A 12,808-nucleotide genomic window follows, 5' to 3' on the forward strand; every position below is an offset into this window, starting at 1 on the left:
TTTGCCACTGGGCCTTAAGGAGTATGCTGTACACCAGAGAGCATAATGCCAAATAATGCTACACTGTTTATTTAATCTGACCAATCTGACCAGTGCTTGGCATCCGACGTGTACGCGGATAGTCAAGATAAGGAATACCATGGAACTGTCTTAGGTGTCTTCTTGATGCCGGTTCGACTTGACGCAGGTGCGAGTTGATGCAGGGCTGACATGGTACAGGGCCAAGCGTTGCCTTACTAAAGCATCATGCCGAGAACACCGGATAAGACGCCTCATGTGATGTCTTCGGCGCAGAGATAAATGAGGCAGAGGTATAAATATGTCGGACTCGAGGAGACAATGAGACAACAATATAGAGTACGCAAACTCTGTCAGTAGTATACTGCGCTGTTGCATGAGTATTTAATAATATTTTTATTTGACTGGTATTTTACCTCATACTCATGAATGTTTAACTTATACGACGACGGCCAGCATTATGGTGGGAGGAAACCGGGCACTGTTTGTGAGGTGATTAGTCTCTATGACTTTCGGTTAGTTAGTCAGTAATTAACGAAGAATACACACATTTATGGTATACAGGCATGTGGGACGCGGCGAAGGGTCCCATGAACCGTGAAGATGACTGGATTTCAGAATATCAATGGCCGCAATCCAACCAGGGATGTGTGGTCCAATCCTGAATATAATTAATGCCGCGAGTGTACTTAGGACTTGAGTGAAGGGAGATGGAGTTCTGGCGTGTGACGGTGTGAACGTCCCTTCTGTCAGTGATCCAGCATTCGTTTAGGCTTGACTGAGACTTGAAGCGTACACAGTTCAGGACACAAGATTGCTAGGTTTTCAGTGAAACTTGAGATAAGCCTCCACCGCCTGGCCGACGGAGGAGAAAACTGTCTGAACAGCCTGGCTTTCAGCAGACGGACTTGGATTACAAGTGTAACGGACATTGGATTACAGGTGTAACGGGACACTTACATTGGCGGCATCCGGCACATGCCAAAAATGTGAACTGATGAGTTTCATTAACGGTGGAGATCTCATTTTTTTTTCTTTGGTATATTTGAATAATAAGTTGCAACGTTTACCCAAGTGTGGCATTGTCTTGTTTGTCTGGGGCAGTCGACATTCACATCGTCACACATGATGCTTCAAGCGGTAAGTCCTCAAGTGCGATCAACATTAGGACATTTACCACAAAGGGAAAGCCCGCACAAAAGCACCACCAAATATAAGATGAATTTTCTTTATTTTCAGTTAAACTTTGCTTTCAAACACTGTTCCGGACATACGAACACGGCACTCGTTGGTGCAGGATCGTCTATATAAAATCACATTTTACAGTACTGCTTCACTGAGGTCAGTGAACAAATTTCCATGGGACATGGGACAAATTTGCGGCAAAATGTTGGTGTCTCATTGCACTCGTTTTCCCCGAAGCCATAGTATATATAGTGGCGAACCTTCTCATATGAAGTTATACCATGCACCCTGCACATAATTTCTACACGTCACCTCATTGGTTAAGGATGATGGCCTGTATAACCCTCGTCACGTGACCGCTCGATGAATAGTTTTATATGGTAATAATTAAACACTAGTTTTTCGACGAGGCACTAACCGATCCTTCAGTCCCAAGGTTAAACACATGTAATAAGTGGTGAAGCAGGCTCAAATGCCGCCTTAATTCAGAATGATTATTAGTGGGTCAGGCGTGCGATAGTGGGTCAGGTATCCTAGGTGAGGCGTCCCCACTCACGGCCTGAATCAGTGACAGTCAGTCACTCGTGAAATAGTTAGCGCCTTACTGCAATGCGTTTAGCGGGGATGGGTATTACAACTTAGTAGTAGTCTGGGATAATGCCTTATATCGGACATAACTAGATTTAATGGAAAATGACATCAGTTTGTGTAATTTTGCTTTACTAGCACATTCACGAATGAAAGTGTATCCGCACCCGGATCTCGTGACATCATCAGCAAAAACAGTCTGCAACTGACGTCACTGTTGTCTCACACGTGACCGGAAATTGCGCCTCACCACTTTATGTAAGAAACAAAGGAAAAGACAGTGAATGTAACAAGTTCATAGAGAGACAGTGAATGTAACAAGTTCATGAAGAGAAAATACGTTGACTTAAGTGAAATGACATGAAAGTTTAGTCTTTAAGACTACGAGCTTCCCAAGAGGAGTTACTGATAATGATGTCTAGTATATTCTTTAACATTATAATTTGTTATGATATATACATCAAATATTATTTAGAGGCCTGTTTTACATGAAGTATTTAATATGACAGCAACACTTGAAGAGCAACATGGCTGATCAGAATACAAGGGTGCGCAGAAATAAGAGCAAGCCTTCGAGACTTCATGATACCTTGAAACTGCTGTAGAGTTGTCTATAGTCTATTTCTTTTAGAGAGCCACCTATATCCGGCTGCCTGTAAAATCAGTCATATTTGCTACCAAAAGTGCCTTTAGCCAGTGACACGTAACAACCCAAGCTCTATACATTGATACGTTGGACGTCCATGTTAGTACAAAGAAAATGCAGTTAGAACACTTTTTCCAGTTCTTAAATACCATAAGCTTAGTTTCGACACCAAGAACTCATTGCCTTGAGTGACGTCATAATTATTGAAAAGCAAGTGTTATGTAATATGTATTTTTCAGTTTAGTTGATGTATCCAAAGTGGAGATCTTATTTAGCAGGATGAATAAACTAGCCCGGCGGGTTAGTTTAGCGTCGGAGTACGCCATACATGTGTAGATTCAACCAATGAGCGGGTTGCTAACGATATCCCCCTCCGAGTGTGTATTTGTGATAGGGACTGTCAGACCATCACTCACCCGCAGCTGTTCAGCTGACACTCGTTCTCAAACAGCGTCCATGTGGAATCAGCAGTCTGAGCACACATCGGTGCGTAGACAGACGGACAAATGGCGCTTCCACAAGTCACCGAATCTCCAGTCTTCAACAAAGCTGACATAAACATGACCTATTATAACATTTTGGCTTCTTAAGATCAGCAAACATTATAAGCGGATTTGTGATGAGTGAATATAGATGTTCTGATTTTATTCCCAGAAAAAGTATCGCTCGCCTTTCAGAAAAATATCGGTGAAGTACAATTTATTTATTTGATGTATTTGATTGGTGTTTTACGCCGTACTCAAGAATATTTCACTTATACGACGGCGGCCAGCATTTATGGTGGGAGGAAAACGGGCAGAGCCCGGGGGAAACCCACGACCGTTCGCAGGTTGCTGGCAGACCTTCCGACTTACGGCCGAGAGGAAGCCAGCATGAGCTGGACTCACAGCGACCGAATTGGTGAGAGACTCCTGGGTCATTACTCTGCGCTAGCGCGCTAATCAACTGAGCCACGGAGGCCCCCTGATGTGTAATTGGCAGTCAGCTAAAATGTTTTTCCCCAAAATGTAATAAATATGTTGTCGTTTAAGATGAAATGGTGTCAAAATGATGAGCAGCCTGAAGACAATCAGGAGATTGAAAGGTATCGCAACGCTTTGAGGGGGTCCTTACAGGAGAAGACAACTCAAACTGTCGTAAACGGATCTTCTTATGCCTAGTAATACAGTTAAAATCATTTGAAATCAAATAAGAGATCCAGGCCACCATGTCTCAGTGGAAGTATAATTTTTAGCCAGTCATATTATCTCAAAATTCGAATAAATAAATAAATAAATAAATAACAGTAAATTTCTAATATTCAGGGGTTAAGCTTAAACATTACACTACATGGCAGGTCTATTGTCGATACTGAATTTGTCAAACTTTAGTCTAATGAATGAAATTATTCGATAAGTTACATTCTGAAACCAGTGTGTGCAAGTTGGCTACACACATGAAGCATGTAAACGACACGGAGGGACTGATGTTCGAATTAAAACCGGGTTGGTTTACCGGCGGCTTTACGTCAAGTTTGTCATGTGGTTAGTGAAGGGCGGTGGTTTCCCAGGGTTATGTCTGGTTTCCTCCAATCATAAAATCTAACTACCACCATATTACTTAAAAGTCTGAAACGAATTGATATCAGCAGAGCATAATACACTTAGAAATATATACAATACTTCCGGCCAAATGAGCACAAAGATTAAAATCAATTCAGAAAAACAAATAAGCTGTTAATCTGTGTACCTCTGAAGACACTTTCATAGATATCCAGCTGTGATGGCGACGTAAGAAATACATAACAATGGCGACGTATCAAAGAATACCGAAGAATGGCTACGTAACACATACAGAAAAATTGGGACGTATCACATACAGAAGAATTGCGACGTAAGACATACAGAAGAATGGCTACCTCACACATACAGAAAAATGGCTACTTAACATATACATAAAAATAGCGACGTAACACATACAGAACAATGGCGACGTAACACATACAGAACAATGGAGAGGTAACAGATTCACAACAATGCATACGTTACACACACCCAACACAACAAGGGATACTTAACACATACAGTCATGGAAAAAATTATTAGACCACTCATATTTTCTTTGGTTTCTTGTTCATTTTAATGCCTGGCAACCCTAAAGGTGTATTAACCGAAGATTACAATGAATACGATAAAAATCCAGCTGATTCCATAATACTTTGTCGTATTTGATATGCTTTAAGGTCAGTTGTATTCCTAGGGTGTATGCCAGGCAATTTCATGCTTTCCATTTACATGCAGACTTACATAAAGAGTGGTTTCCTGTTTACATGTAGGCTTACATAAATAGGGGTCTCTTGTTTATATATTAAGACGCAGCACAACTCGGTAGTTGTCAGCTCTCATAATGCCTAAAACGAAAGAATTATGTGGAGCCAGAAAGGCAGCCATCTTGGCATAGCTGGATACTGGATTGAGCGAGCGACAAGTGGCCAAAAAACTGAAGATCTCTAAGACAGCAGTTCATTACACCAAGAAAAAGCAAGCCGAACATGGTACTACAAAACTGCTAGCTGGTCGAGGCAGGAAACGTCTTTCTACCCCACGAGATGACCGAGCACTCATCCGGTCCTGTATCAAGAATCGTCGTCAGACCTCCAGAGACCTTAGAAATGAGTGGGCATTGTAAACAAATGTGACTTGTTCAGCAAGAACAGTTCGAAACCGACTTCTTGAAGCTGGTCTAAAGTCGCACAAGGCACGGAAGAAGCCCTTCATCAACGAGAGGCAGCGGAAGGCCCGCTTGCGTTTTGCGAGGGATCACAAGAATTGGACTGTTGATGATTGGGCTAAAGTTCTCTTCAGTGATGAATCCAATTTTGAGTTGATGCCTACTCCAGCCAACTTACTGGTTAGGAGGAAGCCTGGGGAAGCCTACAAACTTGCTCCTACTGTAAAGCATGGGGGTGGATCAGTGATGATCTGGGGTTGTTTCAGTATGGGTGGAACAGGACAGATGCAGTTGTGTGAAGGGAGAATGAACCAAGTCACATACAGAGCTACTCTTGAAAACAGTCTTCTTCCATCAGCTGCTAAACTCTTTCCTGGCTCGAATGACTGGATTTTCCAACAAGACAATGCCACTTGCCACACGGCAAGGTCAGTTAAAACCTGGATAGAGAACCGGAACATTCGAACCATGAATTGGCCTGCTCAGTCACCTGATCTGAATCCAATTGAAAACCTGTGGAATATTATCAAGTTCAAAATGGAGAACCACAAGCCCAAAAACAAAGCAAATTTGTTCGAATTTTTGCAACAGGAATGGGCTGCTGTGACCGCAGGGCAATGTAACAAACTGGTGGAGAGCATGCCAAGGCGCATGGCTGCAGTCATCAAAAACAATGGGCATGCAATCAAGTACTAACTCCCGTGTGAGACTGAGAGTCATGTGACTACGTGACTAGGAGACATAAGAAAAAATGAAATGCCAAAATGTTTTTGAGAATACAGTTGCCACATCTACAGATGTATGAACTTAAGTGATTTTGGTCATTGTCAAGAAAGTCATAGAGAACTGATAGATATCACCTCTTAAATAAAACCCTTATGAACTATTTCTGTTTTCATCACTTTCTTTGCCCAAACAAATGTTCCTTCAGTTGTGCAAGGTTTTAAAATGAACAAGAAATGGGAGAAAGCAAGGGTGGTCTAATAATTTTTTCCATGACTGTACATAGTAATGACGACATAGCACATTCAGAACAGTGGCTATATAGCAAATTCACAACAATGGCAACGTAACACATTTACAACAATGGCTACATAACACATTCAAACATATACAGAATAATAGCGACCTAACACATACAGAACACATACAGAATAACGGCGACGTCACACATACAGAACAATGGCGACGTAACATGTACAGGAAAATGGCGACATAACACATACAGAACAAATGCCAGCTCCACGGAGAACATACAAAGCTATACAAATCCGTGTGCAAAACAGTACACATTTGCTTCTTGAAACTGCAGACAAACAGAACAGACTGTGAAACAAACATTACTCAAACAAAACGGAATAGACTTGACCAAGCATCGTAAGACTAACGGAAGAGAACACAGAAAACATCTCACAGGCCAGCAGAAGAGACTAAAACAAACATTCAACAGTCAAGCGAAAAATACAAGAGCAAGCATCCAACAGAAAAACGGAGGCGACTAGAGCAAACATTCTACAGACGAACAAACCAGATCCAGATCAAATGAGTGGAAGGGAATGGAGTTAACATTCTGCAGACAAATGGAAGAGGCTAGAACAAACGAACAGAGACCAGATCAAATATATGGAGGGGAATGGAGTCCACATCATACAGACAAACGGAAGGACAAACACCATATAGATAACCACAGAGAGAAGAACAAACATGCTAAAGACCAACAGAATTTATTTATTGATTGATTTATTTATTTATTGATTGATTGATTGATTTATTTATTTATTTGATTGATGTTTTACGCCGTACTCTAGAATATTTCACTTTTACGGCGGGGGCCAGCATTATGGTGGGAGGAAACCGGGCAGAGCCCGGGGGAAACCCACGGCCATCCGCAGACTGCGGCAGACCTTCCCACGTATGGCCGGAGAGGAAGCCAGCAAGACCAACAGAGGAGAAGACAACAAAGGGACCGGAGCAAACGGAGACTAAAACAAACATCCTTAAGCTACAGACAAATGGAAGAAATCCTACTGACGGAGGAGACTATAGCAGATATCCTACAGATAAACACAAGAGACTAAAACAAACATCCTTAAGCTATAGACAAATGGAAGAAATCCTACTGACGGAGGAGACTATAGCAGATATCCTACAGATAAACACAAGAGACTAAAATAAACATCCTTAAGCTACAAACAAATGGAAGAAATCCTACAGACAAACTGAGGAAACTACAGCAATATACAACAGACAAATTTTCTAGACAAATCCTAGAAAAAAAAACACAGGAGACTATAGCAGATATTATAGACAAATGGAAGAAATCCTACAGACAAACGGAAGCAATAAAACAATAAAAAGGAGGAGAGTAGAGAAAATATCCTACAAACGAAAAATTACATTCTGGAGACAAACAGAAACATCGTAAAACATTTGAATCAAGTACACGACCGAACTCACCAGCCGCCAAAGCGACGAATAAGGCAAGAGCTGCAGTTCTCATTACGACTGTATGACAGATCCTCATTAGGGGAGTGTATCGCGATGAAGTCATCAACTGACGCAACATGACGGCTTTTATATGTTAGGTCTTCTAATCAGATCTTACAAAAAACGGCAAATAAATCACAAAAATGAAGTAATAGTGAAATGTCGAGTGCTGACTAAAGGCCGGCGTGCTGAAGCGTTACATCTGCTACCATTTGTAGATGGATGACCTGCATAGTGGATTCCTTCACTAATTCTAAACACCACCCACACACGTCACACTTCTCCCCCCACACGCCCCACCCCTACACACCCCACTTCCTGGCCTCTCAAAACTCCTCTGCATGATGACGCTGTATTTTTAAAGTTTGAATTTCCACAAGATATAATTGAAAATGTCGGTGTTTCTTGGCGGAGTTAGATTACGCCTATACGGTTCCACGGCCGATGCCCACGTTTGTCGAAGTTGTCCGGACAAAATTTGAAAACTAATGTTGACATCACATTATCTGTCATGTCTCATTACTGATCATAATAATAAATGTATGTATGAAAAATAAGTCATTCTTCTTGATTCTTCAGTTTATCTTTGATATGGGTTACAGTGTCAAAGAAATATATCTCTGATTTCAAGCAAATAGTATTTTTGCCCAAAAATATAACATGTTTTATTTCCCAAGCCCCACAGGATAAAAACCACATTTTTAAGAGGATGAGATTTAAATGTACGTTTCAAAAATAAAATGTATTTACAGAAAGGAGGCTGACGAGCATAACGTAAACCGAGTGGCACATGGCGAGGAAAGGTCAGAGTTGAATCTAGTCTACACGTATTACACCAGCCACGTGGCGGTTAAGTACGTTCACTGTTCATACACGATACTTAATTGAAGACCATCATTTGCAATACTAAGTAGTACTCATATTTTATACCTGTCAAAATCCACACAGAAGTCACCAGTCAGGAGCTTTTCACCCAGAATACTAACAAGGCTTGTCAAAGTATAGTTTATATATGACTGATAAAATTTGCATCAGAAGCGAGATTATGAGCGATCTTATAACACATGGTGGGACTATTAGGCCGTGAGTGAGTCCTCGGCATGTGTCACCTCAGAACACCACTACAAAAGCATCAATTCACAAAATAACATCGTAAACCCACGCCGAAAGCTGCAATTTTTTTTTGAGTTCAGCTTGTACGATTACTTTCCACAGAACACGTAAATCAAGGCACTTATGCTTCTAGACGAATGTTTCATCTTCATTTTAAAGGCAACCCAATTTGAAAAAAAAAAGTACTTATTAGTGCGATATATTTGCAGTCGATTAAATTAAGGTGAAACCGAATGAAACGTGGCCATCCCAACGGCTGAAAATATTTATCAATTCTACACATATATATTTAAGGCAGGGACTGATACATCTCTGATTACTGAGATTTAGAGCAAGAATAATGCCATTTTTGTTTGCATGAAAATATGATATCGTTAGACACACAAATAAAAACAAAACAATTAGTACACTCAAGAATATTTCATTTACCATTTCATATAATATTAATATTTCATTTATTCACAGCAACCAAGTTTACAAGTGCGGGAGAAGCAACAAATATATGCATAGATCATGTGTGGTAAAAGCAACATATATACGAATAGGTCAAGTGTGGGAAAAGCAACATATATACGAATAGTCATGAGTGGGAGAAGCAACATATATACGCATAGGCCAAGTGTGGGAGAAGAAATATATATACGAATAATCATGACTGGGAAAAGCAACATATATACGCATGGGTCAAGTGTGGGAGAAGCAACATATATACGCATAGGTCATGTGTTTTCAAAAGTCTGATCGGAGAGCTCATCAGAGAGCTAGATCAGTAATCACCCAACATTACCATAACGAGTAGCATCGCTGACAGCTTTATGTGGAGCTGTCCTTCATACAGAGTGTCAAAGTGGTAGAGAAGTAGATACAGAAGTGTAACAGTTGGTTAGGTAGCATTTTGTTCAACTGTTTCATTTGTCACAGCGCTAATATACGTCATTGTCGTCTGGCATAAAACGGAGAGTTTTTTTTGTGTGATTCCTCACCGACTGCAGTCCGTCGATAACCTTACATTCGCATCATGAAATACGCCGTCATTCTCCTGGCCGCCTACGGTAGGTACACGTCAAGTATTTCCATCACGAATTAGCGAAGGTCACGCAGGAAGAGCTGAAACGTGTGTGACTGAATTTAATGCTGCTGTTTAAATTGTATAGGCAAAATAGACCAGCTACGAACTTCACCGGCTGTGAACTTTTCATATTGGTTAAGGTATATAGGGTAAGAAGCGGTCCACAAGTATCGCTCGCTATGAGGCGTCCTCAGCTTGTTCTCCTGGAAAACCTTGTGTCGATTGGTGGTGAAGGTAATGCTTTTTAGTTTGTTTTAAGAATATATTGGTGTGAAGTTTGTTCTGTACAAGACTGTTCCCTGGTGCTTTGTTCTTAACTATCTGCACACGTAATTATTGCTGCGCTTTTCCTTACAATGCATGGATAGTCCGACGTGCTAAAACACTCCACGATTCAGCATTTATATCGTTGAATATCTTTATTTGGTTATGTCCCTTTGTCGATACACCTTATCTGACCTCTTCACCCTAACCGATGTGGACACAGACCCCTTTAGAACTTCCGTTTTTCGGGAGGGCGAATGTAATTCTGTGTCTTTTAGGGCGTAAAGTCTTTTCTTGCTGTCAGCCTGCCGTTTTTGGTGTACAGGTGCATGTTTGGTATCAAAATGATGGAAATTGTCTAAGCTTTGGGCAGGTATGAGTTTTACTAATGAAAGTTTGAAATTCTGGGAGAGAGGACACAAGGAGACAGGTGGTGATGAGGCTGCGTGTGACGCCCCCTTGGCGTTGCTAGGCACCCCTCCCAGCTGCCGGCATAGAAAGGTCCAGATTTTCAAGGTCAACCTATGTCAGGATGTTTATGGCTTCTTTCTCACAGGCTGGGCCAGGTATGCACCAAAGCTTATTGGCCACAGAATGTTTGGGGCTGAGCTACAGTGCTAAATGCTAACATTGTCGCTTATGGAAAATTACTGGGGGTCTGTGGCCATGTAGGCCTACAAGTACATGCAAGCTATTTACCTGATCACGTATATATTTCTTGGCATGCACAGCCCTGTTCAGTACAGGAAACGCCAGTCCGTGCGGCGATGTATTGTGTCCACAGGATCTGAACCCGATCTGCTCTCAGGACGTGAACGGCACGTGGAATCTGTTCACTAACGAGTGTGAGCTGGACAGTTGTGGGTGAGTATTGCTACACAGGGAATGGTGATGTCAGGTAATGGGGCAGTTGTGGGTGAGTAACGCTACATAGGGAATGGTAGTGCCTGTTAATGGGGAAGTTGTGGGTGAGTCACCAAGTACAGGGAATGATAGAGTCTAGTGGGACAGTTGAGGGTGAGTGACGCTGTACGGGAAATGGTAGTGTCTGGTAACTCAACAGTTGTGGGTGAGTAACGCTATACAGGGAATGGTAGTGTCTGGTAATGGGACAGTTGTGGGTGAGTAACGCTACATAGGGAATGGTAGTGTCTGTTAATGGGAAAGTTGTGGGTGAATGACGTTATGTAGAGAGTAACAGTGTCTGGTAATGGGACAGTTATGGGTAAATAACGCTACACAGGGAATGATAGGGTCTGGGGGGACAATTGTGGGTGAGTGGCGCTGTACAGGGAATGGTAGTGTCTGGTAATGGGGCAGTTGTTGGTTAGTAACGTTATGTAGGGAATAACAGTGTTTGGTAATGGGATAGTTGTGGGTGAGTAACGCTATACTGGGATTGGTAGTATCTGGTAATGGGACAGTTGTGGATGGGTAACGTGATACAGGGAATGGTAGTGTCTGGTAATGGGGCAGTTGTGGGTGAGTAACGTTATGTAGGGAATAAAAGTGTCCGGTAATGGGATAGTTGTGGGTAAGTTACGCTATACAGGGATTGGTAGAATCTGGTAATGGGACAGTTGTAAGTGAGTAACGCTACACATGGAGGGGTAGTGTCCGGTAATGTGACAGCTGTGGGTGAGTAACGCTATACAGGGATTGGCAGTGCCTGGTAATGGGACAGTTGTGGGCACGTTGGTATGACCAGCCTTTGAAAATGCCAGGTAAATTTGTAGTCCTGTAACGTGGTATTCTTTGATTGCGATGTAAATATGGCGACGACAGGACCGGATACAAGAGTATAACCGCGGTACCACCGCCTCTATTTCATTCAGTTGTACATGAAGGCCTATATGTGTGTAAAAATCTACCCATTTTTTTTTGCTTTGTTTCAGCGGTGTCTCTGCTTTCTCCGGGAGTTGTTACGTCAAACGTCAACGACGTCGCTGACTGTGCTTGTTAACGAAACCACTGGTTTTCCAGTACTTAAATAAAATTTGTTCCTGAGCAATTTAACATGGCCGTGTTTCACGTTTTTTTGCCCTCAATACTCTATAACTTTAACTCAGTTCTGATATTTACATATATAGCAATAACCCAAAATAGAGATTAAATAAGCCTCTAATGCCAACATCTGTTACGGGCTAGTATGTTTATTGAGCGAATTAGTGCTTAAATAGTCTAACTCAGAACAATACAGAAGTGAAATTGGTGTTCATACAACGTTTTTCAGTAAAGAATCAGTATTCAAACTTTAAACATCCTGGAGCAAAACTTTTTAATTTTTATGAGTTTGAATTTTTCACTTAGGACACAGTTGTCTCATTAACACAATCTACTATCAATCGCCATTATATGATTGAAAATCCTGCGAAGCTGACGTAAAACAATTATTATTATGGTGCCGGTACCTGGGGGGACGGGGGCGGAGGGTGCTATTAGTGCGGTCTGTTAATCCGTCAGAATATAGCTTTCGGGGCCTTTTCTTCTAAAAAAAAAGTTTGGAAAAGAATAGAAACTTAAAGGTTTCGCCGTCACAAGCTACAGTTCGAGTTTCTGACCCGTTTACGTCCAAATTTGGATATTTTTACGGCCGTTTTGTCCAAACAGCTTATCTTATTGAATTAGAGCTTGATACAGTGCCCCGTCTAGTTCTAATCAGGGGTCCCCACATCCATTTTAAGCAAAATTACCATTGTTTTTATTCAGTTTTGTACTTCAACACTTAC

The 12,808-nt window shown here is 41.5% G+C and overlaps 2 long non-coding RNA genes across 2 annotated transcripts; one reads left to right on the plus strand and one right to left on the minus strand.

Moving 5' to 3' along the window:
• Positions 1 to 1,906: 1,906 nt before the first annotated feature.
• LOC135469583 (uncharacterized) lies at positions 1,907 to 7,695 on the minus strand. Its single transcript, XR_010444338.1, has 3 exons — positions 7,604 to 7,695; positions 2,854 to 2,986; positions 1,907 to 2,043 (listed from the first exon to the last, which is right to left on the minus strand). It is a non-coding gene; the product is annotated as an uncharacterized LOC135469583 (long non-coding RNA).
• A 1,955-nt stretch (positions 7,696 to 9,650) lies between these two features.
• On the plus strand, positions 9,651 to 12,095 carry LOC135469655 (uncharacterized). The gene is made up of 3 exons (XR_010444346.1): positions 9,651 to 9,798; positions 10,811 to 10,943; positions 11,975 to 12,095. It is a non-coding gene; the product is annotated as an uncharacterized LOC135469655 (long non-coding RNA).
• Positions 12,096 to 12,808: the final 713 nt, after the last annotated feature.

This window comes from Liolophura sinensis, chromosome 7 (genome assembly GCF_032854445.1).
Source record: "Liolophura sinensis isolate JHLJ2023 chromosome 7, CUHK_Ljap_v2, whole genome shotgun sequence".
NCBI classification, from domain to species: domain Eukaryota; kingdom Metazoa; phylum Mollusca; class Polyplacophora; order Chitonida; family Chitonidae; genus Liolophura; species Liolophura sinensis.